Source organism: Corvus brachyrhynchos, unplaced genomic scaffold (assembly GCF_000691975.1).
Source record: "Corvus brachyrhynchos isolate BGI_N302 unplaced genomic scaffold, ASM69197v1 scaffold121, whole genome shotgun sequence".
Lineage (NCBI taxonomy): Eukaryota > Metazoa > Chordata > Aves > Passeriformes > Corvidae > Corvus > Corvus brachyrhynchos.
In genome coordinates, this window is record NW_008236445.1 from 994,230 (window position 1) to 1,019,854 (window position 25,625).

At 38.1% G+C, this 25,625-nt stretch overlaps 1 protein-coding gene across 1 annotated transcript in view; it reads left to right on the forward strand.

The window, feature by feature from the left end:
• Positions 1-25,625, forward strand: part of RNF219 (ring finger protein 219) — a 164,398-nt gene that overhangs the window by 184 nt on the left and 138,589 nt on the right. The window lies entirely within an intron of this gene.

The window sequence follows — 25,625 nt, forward strand, 5'->3', positions numbered from 1 at the left end:
TTGGCTCCCGGCAACTTCAGCCATACCACCTACTCAGGTTTTAAATCAGTCCACGAACCCATCGTGCTGGTTTTTTCCTTAATTTCCAGTACGGAGGTTAGTAATTTCTAATTTTTGTCATAGAGGAAAATAATCAACATTGTCTTTCGTTGTTAACTGAGTCATGCTGCCTTTCAGTCATTAGGGACCTGATCGTGGACCTCTGGAATCAGTAGGAATTTTGCATAGCGGTCCCAAAGTGGTTAGGTTCTGTCTTAGAGTCACTTGCTACTAATTTGTTCCACTTTGTACACTTCAAATATGGGAGTATTTTGTGATGCAGTTGCTAAGCTATTTGTGATATATAGACTATGTTATGCTGTTCTGTTAAACTAAGAGGCCTCACTTTGGGGTAACAAGGCCCTTTTGCCAGTCTCATATATTCCCAGAAAATTTAAGGACTAATTCCTAAAACTTGTCATCAGTTGCATTCACATTTTCCCCTGATCTCTTCCTGCAGTGACTAGGATGTAAACAGTACTTGTAGTTCTTTCTTCCCTCACCTTTGGAAGTTTTACATGAAGTGTGCTGTTTAAAAACAAATCAAGCTGACTGTTCAATGGGCCAGTATATTTCCTATAGAAATAGGGATCTTTTAATTTGCTCTTAAATTGCCTTTCAATTAAATATTGCCTTTATGTAAGAGGAATATAGTGCAGGGAATGGCTACTTCATTTTGCCTTTGAATTTGATTTCTTTAACTGCACTTTTGTAAGTTGATAAGCCTGTATGCTTTAGCACAGCCCGTCTAAAAAGAAAGAAAAGGCAACATGATAATGCATTTACAGATTTAATCCACAACAATAGAACTTTGGATCATTCCTCTAGATTTTTCTTTTTTTTTTTTTTTAATCCATTAGAAGATTTAGAGAAATGGCTCTTCGAGTGTTGCTGTTTTCATTTTCTGAAATTATTGGGTCTCTAGGTCAACAAGAGAAGCACCCATGCCTTTCACTGACGCTTCCTGCCCTGTCTGTTGGCATAGCCCAGGTCCCTTGAAAGCAGGCAGGGGGTCTCACAGATGTAGGGATGGGGAAAAGCAGCATGAGGGGCACAGCAGATTACAGAGGAAGCTCAGGGACCCAGTATTTCTCTGTAACCTCCTTGGCTTTAGTAAAACTGGCACAGGTGCTGCTGGAGGACTTCCCTGCACTGAGTTCAGCACAGACCCAAACCTGGCAATGAAAGACCCTTAAATGTAGTAACAAATTGTAATTTATTATCAGTATTCGTAGCAACGGGAGAAAGTTATCCAAGAGTTTTGTAGGAATGCCTGCCTTGGTTTTGCTCTGCTTAGCCAGCAGGTGCCAGAAGCACTGGTCACCTGTACTGCTGTTTGTTTTCTGTACAGACTGGATGCACACCTGGCACACTGCTATCACAGACACTAACCAAGCAGAGAGGACTTGAAAGGGTTTACACTGGAAATCCAAATCACGTTTCGCTAGTTCTTGAACTGCCCTGAACCTTCCAGTTTTGTTTAGGAACGTGGGAGACAGAAGTCCCCTTTTAAGCCTGCTCACCCCCCCAAACTATTTAATAGATGTTTCTAAGAATTTCTAGTATTGACTTTCCTGAAGTTATTGTCAAAAGAAGGAGGGAGAAGTAAATGAATTAGAGATTTTTGTCAGCATTTTTTTTCATTCTGCTGAACTAAAAGCACATGGCCTAATTTTAAATTTAAATGTTGAAATTTTAGATAACATAACCATCAAAACAGCTGGCAGCTACATATATGATGTATTTTACCCACTCTGCTAATAGAATGCTGAAAGACAGCAAAAACTTACTTCTATTCTTCAGATAGCCTCAAATGCAAAACTTAACCTTGGAAAGAAAAAAAACAGGTGAAAACACAGGTGATTTACTTTAGATCTTAAATCAGTTTGAAGTACTCAACAGAGCCAACAATGTGCCCAGGTGGCTGAGAAAGCCAATGGCATCCCGGCCTGTATCAGCCATAGTGTGACCAGCAGGATTGTCAGTGACCAACAGTGATTGTCCCTCTATACTCAGCACTGGTGAGGCTGCACCTCGAGTGCTGTGTTCAGTTTTGGGTCCCTGCAAGAAAGACATTGAGGTGCTGGAGCAAGTTCAGAGAAGGGCAATGGAGCTGTTGAAGGCTCTGGAGCACAAGACTGATGAGAGCAGCTGAGGGTGTTTAGCCTGGAGAAAAGGAGGCTCATTAGGAACCTTATTACTTTCTATAACTCCCTGACAGGAGGTTGTTGTGACGTCAGGGTCAGTCTCTTCTCTCAGGTAACAAGTGATAGGATAAGAGGAAATTATCTCAAGTTGGAACAGGGCAGATTTAAACTGGATATTAGGAAAAATATTTCACTGAAAGGTTTCTCAAAGATTGGAACAGACTAACCTGGGAAGTCACCATCCCTGGTGGTATTTAGAGGTGTAAATGGGGCCCTTGGGGACATGGTTTAGTGGTGGACTTGGCAGAGCCTGGTTAACAGCTGGACTCACCCTGCAGGTCTTTTCAAACATAAATGATTCCATGACTGTACGATAGAATGACCTAAGGTAGTAAAAAGTTTTCTTGCAAAATTATTCTACACACTTATTTTCACAATTACTGGATCTATTAGAGACCTAAAAAAGAAAAAACTAAATAAAACTTGATTGTAAATATGAAATAAACAGTCTGAAATTTTTGTTTTGAAATTGTAATGCCTGCCATATGAGCTCTTTAGGAAAAAAGACACATGAGTTTCTACATCATGTAAAAGCCTGTGTTATGCACTTTTAGACTGTTTCACTCAGTTTTAGAAAGTCTTACATTTCTACCATGTAAAAGTTTCTCTTTCTCTCTACAGCCTGTTGAGAAGAACTGTTTAAAAGTATGAGGCACTAAGTCAGATATTCAGAAGTCCTTTATCTTCAGCTCTGCTTGGCTTAATTGGAGTAAAGTGCCATTTTTTTCCCCTATAATCCCTCAAGCAACTCCATGTGGAAAACATCTCTTGTGCTTTGTGAATAAATCTTGAGGGTTCATACTGTGAAGTGGAAGCAATTGGACATTTTTTATTTTAAAAAAAGAGTGAAAAAACCTCTAGATAAGAAACAAGATTAACTAAATTAAGCTGGGTAATGAACAGAACTGTCTTTTCTGTCTCTGTCTCTTGGAGAATTCAGGTTCTTTCCTTTTGTTTTAATACAAAATTCAAACTACTCACTGAAATTATTGGACAAGAATTTCTGTGGAATATGTAGGCTTCAGTGACACAGGTTTTTAAAAATGTTGCAATGAATAAATATCAGGACTGACAGTGTCTCACAGTAGCATCTCCAAATTCACTACAGTCCCTGTTGAAAACACCTAAGTATCATCAGTGCAGATGTGTAACTCTGGAGTCCCTGACAAACTTCTGACCACCTAGATGCCGTTTTGGTTTTATTCCTGGAAAATGAATTATATTTTTAACTTAATAAGATATTTAATATTATTGACATGTCTCTTTCTTCTCATTACCCTACCATTTGTGTCAGACCACTAGCATAAGAGGGATGAAGACCTTGATAGCAGATGAAGTTTTGTTTAACATCAGATGCTGGATTAAGTATGCCAAGGAAGAAATAATTTTTTTTAAAATACTATTTCACCATTTCTTTTTAACTTAAGATACTTAGGCGAGATCCCTTTGCATTACAAAGTTAAATTAATATAAGCCTTACAGATCAGCAAGTCCTCTTTATGACAGTGCCTCCTCAAAACTGGCTGGCCATTTTTTCCAGCTGTGTTCTCCATTAGTTTTCTAACTAGATCTTTTATTTTGATTGTAAAAATGCACTGTGCAATTAGTATAATCTCATAATCTCCAGGTGAATTAACACAATTTAACTTAATTAAAAATAAAAACAATCAATTCAGAAAGTAACTGCTCCTCATAAATGTATAGTTGCCAAACAACTTGCTTTTAGAAATCTGGAGTTAAAACACTATGCTAACGATGAAATTATTGAGCTACGATGAGCCAGTGAAGCAATGATCGTCATACAACAGGGGAAGTCTCATCTCTCTGGACCAGCCCCAAAACAGCTCTCAACAGAGATGTCTTTTCTCTTCCAGTTACCACCTCCAAAGCCAAACCTGAAGACAGTTTAGGAGCATCCTTAGCCAGCTGCTGCTTCTGGGACAAAGGATGCCATTAGTCACTTGAACAACTCAGCCCAAAGTCAGCTAGAAATCCCCTCCAGTGGCACACACCACAGACGCTGGCATTTCTGAGCAGTTTTCAAGGTTGCCCCATACCAAGTGCATTGCAGCAGTCAAGTCAGGAGGTACCAAAAGCACAGATCCTCTGGGACTGCTCATCAAGATAGGAAAGTTCCTATTATCTGGCTGCCTGGGGCAACCAAAACCCCACTTAATTACTGCCCTTCAGACAAGGTGGAGACCTGCATTTAAAAACTGTATGTGCACTGATGGAGCAGCACATAAAGCTGAAATGGAAAACTGGCTCACTGCCTCAGAGTTCCCAAGTACATGTCCTTGAAGAGCAGAAAACTATCAGGGGAGACTGCCATCCTGCCTGCTTTTCCTAAATTTGTTTTCTTGATGCAGACAGCCAGTCACCACTGAGACTCCATTTCAGAAAGTGGGGATATGGCTGGCTCCCTAAAATGTGAGCGACTCATATCTTCCTTTCCAAGAACAAATCTCTGGTCCACAATGTTTTTGAACAAGGCAAAATACTTCTTTTTCTCTTAAGCCATTATAATTGTATCTGTATGACTTGATCTCTTGGCAAAATATTCCAAGCTGGCACTAGGCATCCTGTGCTTCCCTTAGGTAAAGGAACTATAATGTGATGCCACAGCATCTTGTCAATCAGTCAGGAATGCAAAGTTATTGTCACTACAGCAACAGTATTATTTGTAAGGACTATTAATTTTGATCTGTATATGTACCTTATTGTCAATAGCCCAAATGTACTTTTCAACTAAAAAGAAAATATCAGTTTTCAGAATGTGTTTTTGCACAACAAAGTAAAAGCTTCTTTTAGTGCTGAGGTAACATATTGACTGTGTAATTTCCTGTATTGCTGCTTCTTCACAGATGAATTGCTTGACAACAAAAAAGAAAAATCGGGATGATTCTAAGATCCCTGTCATGGTATTTCGCTGCCCAGAGCCCTGCACCTCCATTGCAGACTGGAGAAGGTACGGAGGTATGGATAGAGCTGTGCGAGTTGATGGGTTAAGAACAGACTCACACACAGAAAATTCTCATCTGACAACGCTCTTCTTTATTACTTTGTCTCATTAGGATAATAAACCCATATTCAGATTTGGTGCTTAGTAATCACCTGCATGCCTCTTCAACCCCAAGACTTCTGGTTAAAACAGTATTCGTTTCCAAAACCCAGGGTTTGATCTGAGTTGTACAGGGGTCCAATTATCTGGTGTAGTCTGACACAAAAGCTCTTCATCCTCAAAGCTGCAGCTATGAGCCTTAGCGTCTTGCTGTGGGCATGTGGGGCTGTATGTAATGATGGCAATTGGTAATGCTGGATTTTGAAACTTGAGTGACACCACTATGAATCTGGAAAGAAAAAAAAAAGGGAAAAGGGCATCCATCAAGGTACAACATGGTTACACTGTCCACTTCCTCTTTGTTAATTTAGAGATGGTCTTAAATTATTAAAGTTAATCTCTCTTTTCTCTCATGGAACAATGACTTTTGTGTGATATTGCTGACATCCACATTAACATTTTTGAAGGTTCATAGTTGGCTTTAAGAGGAAAGGCTTTGACTGAGACAAAATAGAAGAAGACACTTATCAGACAAAACTGTCTTTGCCATGGAAGGTAAGTGTTCAAACATATACAACAAACAGACATATAAATTAATTTTGGGAACAGAAATTTTGATGTACAGTTCCACCTGATATATTCAGAAAACACTGTTATTATGTATGTGATGCAGACCCCTCACAAATATGAGAAGCGATGTCTTGGAAGGGATGTTTTGATGTGTTATAAAGTGGGATTCACATTTTTACAATGTTTCCAGCATCCAAGACTTGCAAAACAGCTTTTCTTGGTCCATAAAAAACAAACATTCCCTCCACCTAAATAATTAGTGACATTTGAAAGAGAGGATGAGTTGTCAGAACTGCTCTATTCTTTGAGAATAGCATAGGAAGACATTTATTTACCTCCCAACTACACAGTTGGTTTTCTGTGCAATTTAAAATTGCAGTGATATTGCTTTAGTTATCTCCTACAAACTAGCATTAATTATTCCTCACTCTTCTGATTTAACATTGCTTCTCCACGTGTACCACAAAAAGGACAAGCACAGCGGGATTTTACTTTGTCTCAGTTCCCCCTCTGTAGTACATGCATCTCCTTACTGCATGTGCCTACTCCTTGATTTAAATGCTTCTTTTCTTCTCTGTTAAGAGGCACAGGCAAAAAAGTCTAAGGTGGTTAGTGATTTCAGCCCAGAATGTGGGCAGCTGAAAGTACATGCTGTGAGCCCAATTCTGCAAACCACTGGGACAGATGTGCAGGGCAAAGCATGCAGGGTCTCCACGCATAGGGATTACTTCTATGTCAGTGCTGTTAGCTCTCAAAGGCTTCAGCAGGGTACAACTATTACCAGCAGACAGTGTGTATGTTAGATGTGAGCAGGATTTTCATGCTGTAATAAAAATCACGTCCTCTTCCTGCATCATTCAAAGAGCATCTACTACCATCCCCTTCTGATATCAAAGAAAGTACCAAAGAAGGGGATGGAGAGATCTGATAAGAAAGACACATACAATAACTAGAAAACATTCTGCTAATGAGAAATGAGATGAGTGTCTCTGGGAAGAACTTACTCCACATCATATCACAGAAAAGAAACACTGACAAGCTTTTCAAAATACATCAGGTTTTATTTTGCTAAGTGAATATGATATAGGAAAAGCTATACTAACTGAAAGATGTGTGGTCTGAAAGGGGAGAGTCTCTCTCTTTGCACCGACTGCTTGCTCTGACTATGTCTGGGATTCATCTCACCAGACATGGGACATGGGCTGCCTCAAGCCAGATGCCCCAGGACAGTGTCCTAGGGGTAAAACTGTGGAGCACAGGGTAGGTCTGACATGTGGCTCCTCTCCTCTGGGTCATAGAATCATTAAGCTTGGAAAAGGCCCCCAAAATCTTCGGGTCCATGATATCAACTGAACCATATTGCTGAGTGACCCTTCCACGTTGTTCCTTAAACACTTCAAGGGATGGTGACTCCACCACTTCCCCAAGCAGCCCATTCCAATGCTTAACCACTCTTTCAGTGAAGCAATTCTTCCTAACACAAACATACACGGCAGCACGCATGAACTGCAGCTTAGGAATGTGTAGTCCTCCCATTGATGTGCTTATATGTAGGCATCCACTATTGGCATCTTTACATTAAATGTACTCAGTAGCTCTAGTTTTTCAACCTGGCAAAAATGAGAATTCATAATTACTGTTTTTAAATCAAAAGTCATAGTGGGATTAGCTATTTTTTATGAAGAGTGCCATGACTGAAATCGGGCTGTTTGTAGTCTTTTTTTCAATGCACGGTATGTAACAACATTATAACAAAAGTTAAGATCACAGCAAGCGAGCTTCAGAAATGAGATGCAATTACAGGGCATGCAAAGGATATCTAACAGTCTGGCAAAAGACAGGTGATTTACTGTATTTTCTTGAGTTATTGATAACCTTTAACTCATCAATAATGACTGTGAGAAATGACGTATTCAGAGAAGGACTTCTATGCTCTGTTTATGCAACAGTGTTTGATGATGAATGTGTTACAAGGAGCAACGTCTGGGCATTCAGAGCTGGAGAAGTTTCTGTGAAGGATTTTGCGGTCAGCTGGAGGGAATAATACCATCCTACGCATATTTTTAACCGAATCTTTCCTGATTGTGTCAAGTTTTGGCTGCCAGTGAGTGACAAATTATCCCCAAAGAAATTATCTGAAACTATGAATTGGAGCAGCACAGGAGTGTTCCCTGGCATAGGTGAAAATGTGTTTTGCTTTGAAAACATTTGTGTTTTGGTTCTGTCCATTTATTTCTTCCCTTATCCTGGCTAATATAGTTAGAAGCACAAATAAGAAAAAAAATCATCCCTGTTAGAAGAGTTTTCTATAATAAAGAACTTGTTGGTTGAGACAGAAAACCCTCAACTATCCCTCCCAACCCCCAAAACCTTTCCTAGAAGTGAGCTAATTAAAGCACTTGCTTCAGCAGAGCAAAATCACTTCATTTTGATCTCTATAATTTTGACTTTCAAATTATATATTTCCATAGAATTCCAGACTGCATTTTCCTGAGTGCCTGATTTCCTAGGAAATTATTTAAATTCCATCTTTTCATTTGAATTGGAAAGGGAAGGGAAATGAAATATAATAACTCCTTACAGGATAATTCTGTAATTTCAACTATTACTAATCATTGGCAGGACTTCTTAGGAATTAGATCAGAACGCGTTTTAGGAGAAAGATATATTTCTAGCAAGGGGAAGATCTAGTAATAATAACATTTATTTGGAATACATTTTTTAATTGATGAGGAAATAATGATCATTAAATGATTTTTCTCTGCTGCTTTTTATGATCTTGTTTCAACAGAGCACTTGCATTCATGCTGGGCATCCTCTTGGAGCATTTTAAATTAAGACTATGCACAATACTTTAACTAAATAAAGTTCCTTCTATCTGAAGTGTTTTCTTATGTTCTCAATAGCATAAAAACAATATCATAGAATTCCTTTTGTAGAAATACCTAAGGAAATAAAACGGCTAACCTAGCAAAACAAAAATTAATAAGAATGAAGCCATTTTAGAGAAAAGTATAGGGCTATGAAAACAGTCCCACATGACAAGTTGACTTTAGAAATTAAAATCTGAACACTATATGGATGTTTCCACAATAATATCAACAGCCTGTGTAAAAAAGAAATGTTGTGTCTAGCACTGTGATTTTAATAGAAATATGGGTGATTTTAATATTATGAATTGTATATAATCTCGTATCATTATGCACAGATCATTAAGTACTTGAGGAAAATGTGTGATTTGAGGCTCAGGACACTTAAATCTCAGCAGAGAGGAGGAATCTATAACCATCTACTTCTCACAGCTGGCATGCAACAGATGAAATCCTTCAGCTGTGTGTGCTTCATGTCAGGCAGTCTCTCAGAACTGGAGAACTGGGTGGTTTGATTTCATAAGGAGCTCAATACCTCTATTTGGACCTAGGCACATCCCTATGACCCATCACAGAAAAGCTTGAGAAAGAGCTGCACCCCCAGGCGCTGTTATTCATGAGGGGAAAACTGTCATTTTTCAGTTTTCATAAATGTAACATTAGGTTCTTTTCACAACTTTTCATGTCATGTAGTAAAGGAACAGTGAGAAAAGGTTTCTCAGTTCTGAAATAGTAGGAATGAGGGAGCTAAGAAATGAGAAAAGACAAAAAATGCATAGCATTCTTAATTTCTCCAGCCTCCTTAAAAAGTGAAAATCTCTTTTGTCTGAATTTTGAGAACCAGTGCCATCTTTGCTTATTTTTCCAAACAATCTCACATAGAATTAAAAATAAACGTAAAGTTAGAAAAAACCAGAGCCCTAAAATCCCAATGATTATAAATCACTAAAGGATTAAAATGACTTTCCCCTATTGTGGCTTGCAGCCTAGAAACAGGATATACAGTAAATGCTGCTACTGTTAGCTAATGGAGATTCTGCTTTAGCTCAAGCGGTAGCGCTGTTGCTTTGGGATAGGAAGGTTGTGATGTCTTGCCTAAAGGGATATAAGTGTTGCAATTCAGGTCCCAAATGAGAAAAATTCTTCACATTGGTGCCCAATTAGTGATCTGATTCCTGGTGTTAAGTCTAATGCAATTTAGCACGCACCTGCTGAATAGCCTGCATGCCAAATACCGACCCCACTGCTCCGGCTCTTTGTCTTTGTTCACAGAGTTGAATGTTTTGTTCCAGGCTAGGGAGCAAAGCATAGGAGCAAGGGATTTTTGAGAACATTTGTGAGAACAAAATCTGCAGATTTGCTTCAGCAATGTTTCAGAGCTGCTCACGTTTGCTCTGCAGCAAACAAATGTGGATATTCACTGAGAGCATGACCTGAGAATTTAAAACTTCTATTAAAAACCAGGCAATATCTTACTATCCCAAGCGGTGATAATCTGACCTATTGACCTAAAAGACACAAAAAGAGACAGTTCCTGCCCTGACTTTATGGTCTGAAATATAGAGAAGAGAGGGCCCTGTAGACACCCTAGCCTATCTTATTTTATTGTTATGATTCTTTATTTCTTGTGGTCACTGCAGAAGAATGCAAAGTTTGGAAGGAATTTAAATGAGAACTGAACATAGGCTTTTACCAACATGTAAGCTTGTAGTGAGTTGAAATGGTTTTCTAAGGGTGGCCACAATTAATTTATTTAGATTAAAATAATTAAAAAGATGTCTGTCTAAGGATCTGAACTCCCTCACATACCATTAATCATACAATAAAATCCCAGAAGAATGAAAATAATCATACCAACAGGAACTCAGCCAAGCAGCATCCTACAGACACTCCTTTCCAACCTTTTATCATTGTGGGAAATATACCTTCAGCCCTGTTAAAGAATGCTATTAAACAGGTGTCATTCGGAAATAACTGCATGGAGTTATTTTTTGCCAAAAAGGGGGCTGAAGTATTAGAGTCTCAGGAATACCCTGAATGTATCCACTTATCCCTCAATAAGTCTCAATATCTCAGTTAGTGAGAATTTGATTTGGGCATCAACCGCTGACCAGAGGTAGCAACCCTTGCATACAAAGAAAAAAAATAAAATTCATATTCAAGGTAGCTTCCAGTTCTAAAGGCTTGGTAATTTTTAATGTGTTAAGCTATGGAGGTCTGTGGAGGATTGTGCCATTCCAGGGTCCTGACAAAATTAGTGAGAAGTTCTACCCAGAAATCTAACTGCTACATTTTGTGTCCAAAGCTGCCTTAACTTTACCCTTCATGCAACTTTAGTGTAATGCAGTGAAAACCAGACAGCAGCAACAGCTCTCAGAGCATCCAAAGCTCAGATAAAAATCTCCAGAGTATCAGTGAAAAGGAAAAGTTGCAGTCTCTTAGCTACACATAGCTGACAAGAAGGATCAGCAAATTTTCTATACACAGTGATTTTCAAAAATTGGTGGGGGATCCAACCAACCACTTAAATTTGGATTTTAAAGGGAAGCAAAGGCGCACCAAGTTCTTGTAAAGATTCTAATTGTTCCTTTCCTCTTCTTGAGTGCACCATCATTATTTACATCTTCTCTGATTTGGCAAGATCTTGGTGGTAGCTCCTTTTTTCCCAAGCCACCATTCTAGATGTTTGCTAACATGATCCAAATTAGGAAGAAAAGCAGTCAAATATAATGTGTTTGTAAACAAAATTATGGAGTATAGCAAAATATCCAAGTGGCTTATGAGATAGGCACCAGTTTAAAACTGAGAACATACACCTTTACATGGTCTTTTAGCAATAATTGCTTTATGAGAACAGATCTGGGTTAAAATTGGAGCATACACTGCATTAATTAAAGCATGTTGCTGTTTTAGGAAGTGCAGGTAAGAGCTTAGGCTTCTTTGAACTCTAATATATGGTCCAGCAGAAGCAACTTCAGGTTGGAAATGGAAGTCTGAAAGGTGATACCTCTGGTCCAGCTCCCTGAATGGCTCCGATAGCAGTTTCTTCCTCATCTGCAGTAGTTCCAGAGTGCTGCTTTAAGGCTGACGTTTCAGATTCCACTCAGAAGATAAATGCACTCCAGTTAGTTGCCTAAAAGGAGCAAAACTCTCAGAGCTCCTGATACCTCTTGCCATTCCACAAAGTGACACTAAGGTTTGGGTCAACAGCAATTCAAAGTGGAAAAGATTCTTATTTTTAGTAGCAACTATTTTAACAAGTTACTAAGGGACTTGTGAAATTGTGAAAAATTGAAGTCTTCATTGTCTTCTTGGAAGATATGTTTAATCAATGGAATTTGGATGTGCTGAATAAAATACAGCAGGCTGAGACATGAAAGAATTCAAAGTAGATGATTTTAGTTATTTAAATTATTTATTGTGATTTTTAAACCCATAAAGAATGGGAATATATTATCTAACAATCTAATGTCTATGACCTAATTAATAAAATCTTTGATACTACACAACTTTGCCACATGGCCAGATGTAACCTACACCTGTGTGTTCTTTTTTGAACATCAGCCAGTAGGACTCAAAACTGGTGAAAACACTGACTTTTCATGCCATGGCTGAGAACTCATCTTCTTCTGTGCTTTTATAAGTAAAGCAAATAGTATCTGCAGTCCACCCTCTGCAATACAACTAGGAAAAATGGCTTTACTATTGCTTTTACATGCCCACTGGTTTCCACACAGAAAAAGGCCATGTTAATTAGCTGTGCAAAATTCAGCACACTACCTCTGAGAAAAAGCAACTTTTCTTTTAATTTCTGGCCATCTTTTGATGAGCCACCCAGTACTGACTCAGCGGTGCTGGACCTTCACTGGGGGCCCAGAACTCTGCAGCTGCTCTAGCTCTGCATTTGCCTAGAGCAATGTGCCAGCTGTCTCTGACTGTATTACACCACAGTAATGCGAACAACTGGAAGCAATAATGTGTCTCCCCATTTGCCTAACAATACCAACATGAACAATAATTCAGAAGACTGAAGATTTGTGCTGTAATTTAATAAACCCCATGCACATTTCTACAATTGAGTATCACATCTGTGCAATGGATCCTAGAAGTGTAATATTCTTTTATAAGGGACCATTAACCAATCTTAAGTTTATAGGTTTCCTTAAATCTTTTTCATCAGCTGTTAAACTACAGTAAAGAGAAAATTGCCTCTTATGAGACAAGGGATAGTAAAATACAAAGACTGTGATTAAACGTCAATCAATTAAGGATTATAATATAATAAAAATGCTGACTGATGATTAAAATGAGTACTTTCTGGCAGAATTTTATAAGCAATATTAAGAATTGTTTTAAAAAGTCAGTAGCATAAACCCCTTACATCTTATTATGTATCAGGGACACTGTCTATTTAGAGGAGAGGAGAAAAAAAGAATTGTTATTCTGACAAAAATACCTAAGAAGCAATTGGTTGTCAATCTTAACATTAAATAGGATAAATTTCTTCCTGTCATTTATTTTATTATACCCCTGACTCCTCCATTTTAAATCCATGAATGGAGTAAATAATGTTAAGTATTTTTGTTACAGCTGGCATTTGGCAAGTTCATGCAACTAGGCTACCTTTCATGAAAGCAGGTAACAGATCATGCAGTAAACATTATAAATAAGCAACATGCAAAATATTATTTCATGTAACAGGCCTAAGAGAGTAGCTCACCTGAGGGCAGGAGAGCAGTAAATGCAAAGTTGGCATGTGTCTCTTTACCGAAGATATTTTAGTGATCTTTCAAGGAAAAATCCTATGAAATTTAGGATTAAACTGAATGAATTCTATAGAGACTCTTACATAGAAAGAACACTAATAGCAAATAATAAGCTTTTATAGTCCATATGAAATATCCAGCAAAATGCTGTAGCAGGAATATAGTTTTCTATTAAATTCTACAGTCTGCTTCAAGAAAGCAATAGAAATGTTTTCATTTCCATAAGGGAAACTCCTGCCCTCCTGCTCCCACACTGCTGAGTGGCTGTGGACAAAACCCACATTACTATTCAGTATCTCAGGTCACAGTTCTTTTTCGCTCTTTGATCTTGTCTTTAGCAGGCCACATCCATCTGCAAGCAGAACTTTCTCTTCTTTTGAATGTCTCACCGTAACTTTAATTTAGGTTTGGCAAGAAAATACTATTTTCCAAACGTCCTCTATCGCTGTTGATAGCACTAACAATTTGCAGGTTACCAGGATTTATCAGTAGTCACTACAGTAAAGAAGAGATTTGGTGAGATATCTATGTAATCAAAATAATTTGCAGTAATTCTTCAGTAGGTCACAACAAGGAAGGATTCAAATCATCTTTGAACATATATTGCAGGAGTTATAGCTAAGCTCATCATTTCATCTCCTTACCTTAGATTCATTTTATGGTCAAAGCATAGGGAAGGATTTCTAGAATAATGAGTTTTTGCTGAAGATATTAAGTATTGTCACTTAAAGACAATCACAGTGGGTCAGCCTCCTGAACTGACACACTGCAGCCACATGTTCACTAGACTCAGTAACAAAGAAAGGAAGAGAAGAACCTATGGCTGATGATGGAGGATGGGACAAAGCAGACTTTCCTTTCTTAACAGAAAGTCATTTAATCATTTAAACTTTCTGGTCAAGCCCTGCTCTAACTGGACACTGGTTATGAACTGAACAGGATGCTCTGAAGGGTCTTAGAATCTCTTACATGTGGAACATAATCACAGGGATTTAGGAGTATACTCATGGTTATGTGACATCATGAATGTGTTCATGTTACAACATAATGTCATGTAGACATTAATTTAGTTTTTAATAGAAGCCACTACACAAATAAGAATCAGGTCAGCTGTTGCAAGCTGTATTTTTCAGCTCTGGAAACATTTTATTCTATAAAATCATGTCTGTTCCACATAAATTCTTTTGCGTTTGCACCATTTATTTGAAGGGAGTCCTGCTCTTAGGGGTAATGACGAAACAGGTACCTGTATGTAGAAGTTAAAAAAACACCTACATTTGACCGAGGAGTCATAGACACGTGGTTTAGAAAGGCATTCTAATGTTAAAAATGCAGTAACATCTGTGTGAGATTTGACTATTCCTTGCCCCAAACCTTTTGTAGTGGCAGAGTAAAAGCAGCTCTGACCCTAACCTGAACAAAAATCCATCTAGCTGACCTTTTCTATTACGTGTCTTTCTCAATTTTGGCATCTCATGACAGCAATAACATGAAAATTATCTTCATCTCCTGCCACTTCTTGACAAGCATCCTAGAACATCTCCCAAGAGATGTTGTAAGTTCACTGATGAATAATAGTAGTAATGATGATCTAATAAAGGAAAACCACTTAGATCACCAGTGTATGTGTATGTTGGTCTCCTAGAGGAGTGAAAATTAGTTGAATGACTGTCCTAAAACTGCAAAGGATCTGTACTTACATTTCTTTTTTATCCAAATCTGGACTTTAATGTAAATTTTGATTGTACAAGAGTGAACAAAATAGTGTATTAGAATACATCTATTTAAAAATATGAGCTCCTTCTTTATAGCTGTAAGCAGTCACTCCTCACAACACATTGGAATTTGACATGCTTACTTTGTGTCTCCAAAGTCAACCCCAGATCATGTGTCAGTTGTATAGTATTTTTTGACAGATGGAAGTGGAGGAGTTCAAAAACCCTCTTTAAAGAAAAAAAAATTTCTTTGTTTTTCAGTCAAAATAATCACACAAAATTAAATAATAATGAGGACCATAGTTAAAATAATCAGAAATGTCTTTCTTGAAAGTACTTCTTTAAAAAGTCTAGTAATATTTGGGATAGCCTTTCTGAAATAGAATTAATCATTAAGTTCTCTTTGCCATGTATCTTTTGTAGTAAATAGGATGGTGGGTTGTTTCTTCCTCACATACTATCTTAATAAAAGAATTCTTTACAGTTTTATTCATTTTATTATTCATGTGCTGGACTGAGTTTAAATTAGGATAGAGGTAATCTGAAATCAAAAGAAAACTCTCAGGTTACAAACTGAACCATTCTCTCCTTCCTTGCCATGTGGTTGTTTTTTGCTGATGCAAGATGTGTTATCCAGCTATCACAGTCTTTTCCCACTAAAGACTGATAACTAAAAATGCTGCACTAGTCATTATCTGTCAGGTATGCCTATGGATGACCACGGCCTTGTCTCTGATCCGTTCTTATCCCAATTAAGTTTGTATCTCTGCCAGCTAGTCTTGTTTTGCCACTCAGAAAGAATCAAAGAACCTGAATGATTTCTTGATTATTATAGATTATTGAACCCCTTCCAACCTACTCATGCTGAAGGCTGTACTTGAAGAAGACAACTCAGAAGCCAAAAGCAAATGAGATACAGTAGGAACTGTTCTTTACAGAACTGTGCAATTTTACCAAGAGCCCAGCAATATTGTTTTGATTTGGAATGGAGGCTACAGAGCTGGTTTAGGAAACCACCTTTAAAGAAGCAAATAGTCAGAACTAAAAAAGTGCCTTTTCCTGAAACTTTTCTTCTACAAATTTGCTTCTTCAGCCTAGCAAGCCAATAGTCCTAGGATGCACCAAACTCAAATTTCAAATACTCATAAGTCTCTGGCCAGTTAGTGGTTAGTAATAATACAAGTTTAAGACACAGAAAGATTTTTTTCCCCCCTTGGTTTCCTCAGTTTATTGCTCCTTACGCATTATTATCTCAGTCATTTATCAAATATGTCAAACATAGTTGTTCATCCCAAGAAAAGACATTTAGAAGAATGTACTAAGTAGGAGTTAATGAGCAAGGTTAAGGACTTCAGGTTTTTTATTGGTCCTATGGTGACTCAGGTACAAAAGCATGATTGAATTTGTTGCCTTACTTCCAATAAGTTCATACTATTCTATACCATATATTTGATTGTCATTTACATTACCTTCACTGTGCAAAGGGATCTAGGCAGAAGTGAAAAGCACATCCCAAATTGCTAAGTGCCTGCTTCGGGATGTCATATGAGGTGGAGTCTAGATACCTATGTGGAAAAAGATTAAAAAATCAAGATAGTACTAAAAATCTGGAGAAAGCAGTGGGATGTAAACAGAAGTGAAATTATTTCTCAATTATCAGCCAGTGTGGATGTTGGGGTGTCCAGAACGGGGTTTTCAGAAACCTCTTGCTCCCAACCAGTTATTCAAGGGAACAGTATCCTGCATCATACCACGGATCTGATTGGCATTACTTCATTAATTAGGAAGGAATTTTTCCTATTGAACTAAACTAGCAGTAGAAATCTGTCATGTTCCTTAGGCAATGAAACTCGTGTGCACATACTGTGTGCCTGCATCTGTCCTATCTCTGGCTCTGATAATTTTGCGCCAATTTTTAATCACTTTGGCAGCAGCAGTGAGGTCTCAAAATTTCTTTAAGGTTGGGCAGCTGAGTAGAGGGGAGACAACATGAAGCAAAGGGCTGTCACACAGAAGTATACTGTCAAGATATAGGTTGACAAACTCCACTAGTTCCTCGCATTTCTCATGACTTTGGGAAGGTTGAATCCAGATGATGGTAGTAACTTTTTCCCAGATTAATAACAGGTCCCTTAAAATATTAGCTGTTTGCAGCTGTGAAAGACAGAAAGAGCTATTTCCAGAAGAAGGTGAAGTGCATATTGGAAAAAGGATACACAAGGTTCAATGTACCTTACAAAATTAGAATCAAAATAAAAATGCTCACACCTAGGTACGGATGTGTTCAGAGATTTTAATTCACCTGCACAAATGCAGACACAACATTACTGTTTCAGATGTACCTGAATATCTGAAACAACTATGTGAATTTAACAGATCTTGAACAGGACCTAGAGGAGAAAAACATAGGCTGGGGAAGTCATGGCCAAGAGACACACTAGAGCCCCTGTAAAGCGGTAGACATGCATATTTTGACAATTTAATAGTGTTAATGGGCTGATCTACTGATTTTACATAGGTGTATTTTGGGTGAGCCGAAAGCCTTCTTTAACTCCATTGACTGCATTGACTAAATTGCCATTGAGATTAGTGGGAACTTAGACACATAGACAATCAGATACACAGACACCTACATTATAGACCTTAATCTGTGAGCTGGATCCTGGATCCCTTCCAGCATCTCTATTTCCTAACTCTTTAAACAAAGGCCAATGAAGTGATCAGCAATGAAGCAAAGACTGTCTACCCAAATGGCAGAGTTAACCCATGCTGGGTGTGTTAAATGCTTGAAATGAGAGGAGTGGGCATGAACTTTGAATTAATGAAATTGTGGCCTGATGCTTAAAATCTACCTGCTGCAGATGATGTTCAGGTAACAAGTCTATCTAGTTTGTTGTGGTCACTTCTTGGGCAAGCAACCCCTGCTTCATGCTGTATTCACATTGGATGTGCTCTACATGGAAAAATAAAAGGGGGATATTTTGTCTTCTAGCTTTCTCTCCCCTCAACTATTCTCTCTTCTGTCCCATCCTCCCAGGCTCTTTCTGCTATGTTTCACTGTATAACTACGTGACACAAGAGGTGTAAAGATGCAATAAGGAAGAAAGAAAAAGGGTTTCCTTCATGAAAATGTGCGAGCTGGATTGTGAATTCATAAATTCATGATTGATATCAAACAAGAGTAGTCAGCTAATCAGATCAAATCCTTGGATGAACACTATTCCCATGCAGGCACTAGTAAATACACGACTTCAACTGTCTCATAAAGCCAACTGTTCAGTTCTTTTCTAGACTTCTGCATAGAAAAATATATTTTTTAGTGCAATATAGTTACAGTCAATATTTTTATTTTAGCTGGTTTTGCACATATTCTTATTTCTATCTTGGGTTTCCATAATCGTGGAGTCATAGAATTATAGAATGTCTTGGGCTGGAAGAGACCTTAATGATCATCTAGTTGCAACCTCATAGCATGGACAGGGACATCTTCCACTAGACCAGGTTGGTCATAGCTCCATCTAGAATGAAAATACTTTGTTAAATATCTGGACATGTGATCTTTGATTTCATATAAAAGTAGGTTTTGAAAATTTTGTTGTTGTTAAATAAGAAAGAATGTACAGTAAATGGTTTTTATTCCTCTGTGAAAGAAATAAGGTCCAGGGAAGACAATTTTACAGTTTACACATACAAGTACATGTTAAGAAGTCTAACACCTAAGACATTGGAGATTTTTGTTAGATTACAGAAAAAAAGTCTTTCCTGGTCCCTACTTTGCTGAGATTAATTACGACACTGTTGTTCATCTTTTCACTGTATTGTAATAGAAGCAGTACTTTTCCACTATTTTTTCTGCTCTGCTAATCTTGAAGACTGAGGCAAAACCCACTAATTCTCTTCCTGGTTAAATCAAACTACAATGAAATACTTCCTCAGTGACTCAAATAAGTCTTAAGGGAAAAGACAGTAAAGGAAATTTCAGGCATGCATCCTTTAATTTCTGGTTTCCTGATACCTTGCAGTAGATCCAAAGTGACTGCAGCACTGCCCACAGAGTAGGACCCTTAAATAAAACATCATAGTCCTTTAAAAGTGAAAGTTTTGTGCAGGGAGGGGACAGAAACATATGAAGGACCAATACAATAAAAGATGCAACAGTCAGATCACTGTTCTGATTTTTTAAAAAGTTTTTCAGAAGGTCTTCACAGCCTTGTTTTGGAATTTAGATTGCACTGTTGTAAAACACACATGGATGGATGGCTGAAACTGTGGTCTGCATACACTAGGTGAAATGTATCTATTGACTTACAAGCTGGCTGCATGTGTCAAAATGCAATCCGGTATTTTTGTAATAATAGCTAGCAGTCATAGTTGTAAATTATTTATGGAGACTATTCAGTGCAAACAGGTTAGTGCACACATCCTCTTCAGCTTGACTGCCCTGGTTTTAGATCACTCAGACATTCAACTCCTTAGAGATCTGCTCTTATCATTGCAAACCCTAAAAAGGTACCAAAACTGCAGTCATTTCAGCAACTCAAAGCAGCTCAGCCATTTGCTAAAGTTCTACCTCAAGGTTCAGTGAATAAACACCATTTCTGCCCACCTCTTTCACACCCACCCTGGCCCTGGCTGTGTAAGTTAATACCAGACATGAAGAGAAATCGATCTCTGGAGCTGAGGCTCCGGTGTACTTCACTATCTTTGTGCAGAAACATGGAAGAATGTACATAGCAAAGGCCACCGATGAGCTTAACATAAAGTGACATTTCACTAATGCTGTGTTTCAGAATACAGTGAAATGACAGCCACCCGAAGAATACTTTGGTTAGATTTAAATGAGGACAGCACCCTATTGCAATGCATTACACTGATTTTCCTATGCACCGGGGTATTCAACTGCATTAGAATTTTGTCCTCGCCAGTCCACTTCAAGCAACTGCAACTACTCTACACAAAAGACTAGGAGTTACAGAATTTTGTATTTAAACAACTCAGTGCCAGACAGAACTAATCCATCACATACAGAAAAATCCTAGGACTTGACTGCTCTGACAGACACAGTATGTCAAAATATTTAATGTGTATTAGTCACTCTCTAGGAAGAGTTTAGCTAGAAAGAGCTTTGTAGTGACTGGTTTTACCACAAAATATTTCTGATAGTTCTGAACTTGAGACACTGATCCAATTTAGCTCTGCTTGGCCATTAATTTGTAAATGGAATAAAAGTTTATAGTAAATTAATAGCACTGACCTCTACAAGTTATGCACAAATTTTCTCGTGGGCAGTTTTGTCAACCACCATCTTCTGCCTCATTCTCAGGAATTTGGATTTAGGCCTTTACCATCCACAACATTAGGCAAAGAGAAGATTCTAACTGTCTAGGCTGCAGAAAGAGAAAAAGGGGACAGTAAACCTGTACAAAGACAACAGACACCATTTCTCTTCAGTCCTTTAGCCTCCTTGCCTGGCTGTTGTGCAGTTTATACCACCACCAATTGCTGCAGCATGGGTCCCCTTGGGCCAAGAAGAAAGTTCCTGTCCACATATAAGCAGCTGCTTACAGACTAGCCAAAAGTAACTCCAAGGCATCGTCTCAATGAGAAACTTGCCTGGGGCTGAGGAGATTAAGCAACTGAAATCAGCTCTTCCTACTCACTCACATCTCAGACCTCTTCTTGTCACACAGCTAAAGTCTCTGGGGGAGAGTACAGGGCTGCTAATGCTCATCCTCCCCAGGGAATTTGTCTCCAAATCTCACATAATTTCCTATGTGGATAGGAAAAAAAAAGTGCTTTGTCAAGGACATGGCATGCACCCACGAAGGATGGAAGTGTGACATGCAGTAGTGTCAGTTAAAATGTGATACTGAGTTAACATCTCCCGTGGCATGATAACAGTCCTGGGTTTCAAATGGACCCCATAGCAGGACGTCAAAGCCTATACATGCCAGAAACTATCATTACATTCCCTCTTTCCTTTTTTTCCTCTTTTTTTTTTCCTGGTCCTATCAATAAAACTAGATCACTGAGAATATCAGTCAGAAATTCCGGCTGGAAACGCACACAGTTAACTCTAACTTTCCTCTGTATTACAGACTTAATATAGATGAGACAAGGCGAAAAACCTAAAAGCAAAATCAGAACAAAAACCCCACAGAAACAGATACATTAAAAAAGTTATATATTTAAAATTTATAGTTACTGAAATATAATTATAGAATTGTCCAGTTAATGACAGCTGAAAAGTAAACCTAATGCCGCCCTGAATATATTTTGCAGGAGTACGGGAAGGATTCCACAAATCAGAGACATTTTCTGGGGCAGATTTCTGGCATAATTACAGAATCACAAAATATATAAGGTGGGAAGGGGCCAGAGTGGGTCATCTGGTCCAATCTCCCTGCTCAAGCAGGGTCATCCCAAAGCACATTGCACAGGACTGGGACCAGATGGGTCTTGAATATCTCCCGTGAGGGAGACTCCACAATTTCTCTGGGCAATCTCTTCCAGTGTTTGGTCATCCTCACAGTGAAGAAGTTCTTTCTCATATGAAAACTGGAACAAGTAACATCAGAAATAAAAACTCAAAGTGTTTTTCCTCATTCCTACACTGTTCAGCTTTCATTACCAAACCAAACACACTGAATCTGTATTTCCAGTTAAGCATACAATTCCCACTGCCTGTCTGTTTATAGCTCTGTGTCAGACCCAAAATATCTCATCATGGGGAAAAAGCTCAGTACAGGAGTGTGTGAATTCAGATCATACCGCACAAATCCTTATTGTGAGTATAGCCCCCCCATGGGTCTCAGTGCTAAATTATCTGCAATCTTTCTTTAGAAAATGGAGAGACACCAGCATCTTCTGAGGGACATTTATTGCACCTGAGAAAGTAGCAGAAATGAATTTCCTTCTGCAGGCGTCAGAGGGCAATTCAGTCCATGTATTATCTGGAATTGCTTTTGGAGCTGCCCACATTTTTCTGTCCCTACAGCAGGATATTTCAGTGACTAACATAAACTGGAATTGTTAAAGGCTGAAGTTAGATATGAACATTTCATCCTGGTGATTCAACGTGCATGAATGGAAATACTTTATTTCAACAGAGATGGGCCATTTTATTCGTGTTCCAGTTTTGAATTTATCTCATGTATTTTTATTTTAAAGTGAATTCCTTTGCAATTGCAAAATTAGAGATACTTAAAGTGTTTTGAAGATCAACTTCAGCTTTTATATGAGAGAAATTATTTTGTAGCTTCTTTAGACTACTGTACTTTATTATTTTTTAAATTTTACAATACATGATACTGCAATTGAGTATAACTTTTTAACTGAATTTCAGTGTTTTTAAATACAGCAATTTTTTGCAAAATTAATGGCCTGCTCTTACTCATCTCTAACTAAGTAGCAACAAATAGAGACACCTAAATAATTTCCTTACCCTCAATATTTAGGCTGGCTTTATAAACTCTAGAACATATTGAACATTTATGAGGCAGATGCTTGGCAATGTTTAAAAATGGTACCATAAAAGGAAAGAGTTCTTCATATGGGATTTTTAAAATTAGATAAGTTTAAGTAGTGCTTATAAGGTTTATTAGCCCTCTCATAGTGAAGGTATAATATAGGCTCACCTAATTGTAATGTCTAAAGACCAGTTTAAGAAAAAGAAAAAAATCCCCAAACACTGACAAAAATATTGAAAATGTGGAAAATTTAAGACAACTCAAATGTTATCTCCATAGGCTACTTTCAGTCTAAGTACTCAGCCCCTCATGTTCAATAGCATTTTCTGGATATAAAAATATATGTGTATATATACATGTGTATCAGTACTCATGTATGAAGGTCTAGGCTCGTATATGATAATTAAATCTTTTGGTTGCTTTCCTCTTTAGCACAAGGAATTTATATTACATTGAAGCAAGACCTTACAGCAATGCTAATGCAGAAAGCTAAAGAGGTTAATATCCTCAGTAGACAGTATCATTTCATCAATAAGAGAACTATTCAATGACCCTGTATTGGAGTGAACTCAGCATAATCAATTAGCTTTGTCAAGTAAACAGATCTGTCCCTTTGGCTGCTGTGTAACTTGATATTTCTTCCTGTTCTTAGCGACTCCGTGAATGGGGAAATAAAATACCCTGAAATTATACCAGCCCTGGCTGAGGGAAGAGAGCTATTTAAAAAACTGCTTCACTGAAAGTGTCTGTCATTCTTAATCAGAGGTTTTTGTCTTCCAGCAGAGAAGGGCAGTAGGACAGACCTTCGCCCAGCACCACAGAACGCTTAAACAAAAACAGTATTTTCCATGTTTAGATGAATTAGATGCAAATCAGTTGGAAAGCAAAAGAAAATAAATAATGTGCCCTGCACCACTTGACATAGCCGACTTGAGTAATTATCTTCACAATTTACCATCCTTTGCTTGCTTTACCATTTTTCTTTCTCTTCTCCTTGTTTTGGTTTTTAAAGAAATAATAATGTAATTACTATAACACTAATTTGAAAGGAATGATTTCTATACACTTAGCAGGCTCTGAGACAAAATCTATGATAGGTCATGAAACAATGGTCTCAGACTGGACTCGTGTAGTTTGCATTATGAAAAAAAGGATGGGAAGGAGAGATCATTACTCTGCATAATTAGCAGGCTTAATTAAAAAATGGCCTGAGATATCAGCTGTAGCATCAGCTCAACAAACCCCCTAGGGCTTGTTCATAGATTCTGCTGCTCTCTGATTATACCAGTATGAATCTAGAAATAGCCACTTGGAATCACTCTCTCAGATGGGCATTTGCTAAGTGCTCATACACTGTTATTAAATCGGTTTGTTTGGCACAATTTTGTAAAATGATACAGGCTTTTAGACCTTTAGCAATTTGAAAAGAAAGCACAGCTAGCAAGGTAGAGTAATTCACTCTGTGGCCTTTCAGTGTTCCTCCTTTTTATTAAATGAAGGCCTTCAGAAATGTATTTGTCCAAATTTTTCAAGTTCTATAAACCCTAATCCATTTGGATTTTTCAAACAAACCCAACTATGAAAGCTTTAAAAAATTAAATCACCTCAGGTTTGAATATCTACAACTCAAATAAAAGTGGACTGCAATTTGAATTTCTTTGTATACCTTAGATTTGTGATAGTCACATAAAACCATATTTAAAGCTTAACACCTCTCTTCTGGTTTTATTTTTGCCCATGATGGATGAAACATGATGCTTCCTTCAGAGGTATAGTAAAATCTTTCTAGCACACCCCTGACCATGTAAAGAGGCCATTTATGTGAGACAGAAAACAGTTTTTGCAGAATAAATTGGTGGATAGATAGCAGTTAGGAACAGAAGCAGACATGTTAGGGATGCAAGATTTTCCCGTGTCATTAAATTAAACATCGGTTTGATCTGATCAGCACATAATTGTCCAAAGTGGAATGTCACTAGAGCACAAGAGCTAGCAACCTGATCCAGTGGAAGGTGTCCTTACCCACATCAGGGGGGTTGGAACTAGATGGTCTTTAAGGTCCTTTCCAGCCCAAACTGTTTTATGATGATTCCATGATCCTGTGATGATTAAAAGACAAGTCCCCTTTGATAGGTACATGCTGGCAGTTAAAAAGCAAACTTGGGATGATGTCAGAAAGGCAGACCACTAATGTACCTTTTCAAAGGACTTCTGTAGGCTGATTACGGGGGAGGTTTTTATTGTTATTTCTGTTATTTTTACCTATTTTATAAAGCTTACTACTGTAAGAAGAAAACCAGAGATGCTGTTTATTTAACAGTAAAGATGACTTTGAGTTCTTTCCTGCAAAATGTCTGGGGCTATGAACAGGCAAGAAATAGGTTCAAATCCCTCAGACCTAGCCTGTGACCGGGGGCACTCTGACAGCCCACTGGAAATGGGAGAACTTCCATCACCCTGGAGCAGGTTGGACACATCACCTGTCCATGAGACTGCCCATCAGCCCTGGAGATAGGGCACTCCCATCATCACTGCTCTCATGCATCAGGAACCTGTCCTCTCTAGAGGCCCATCTAAGTACAAATCCTATTAAGATATTTAGATAATATGGTAAGATGCTTCTTTTTATGCTGAGCCCTTCGAGGTGATTAGACAGGGAAATCCTTGCTATCTATTCAAGAAGGTTTCTGGCATGTTTAATGTCATGGGAACATTTTTTTGTTGTTGTTTCTTTAGGTTACAGATATCCTCCTAGGAACTTATCTATCAGAAGAAGGAGGAACTAAGGAGCGTACGTGTCTGTGGGGAACAGACAAAAGTTTCTATTCCATGAGAGAATACTGAACCAACAAAGTCCTGAAAGGGAACAAAATATCTCACGTGATATATTCTTTACTGTCGAGTACAAATAGTGTGCTATTCAGCAGG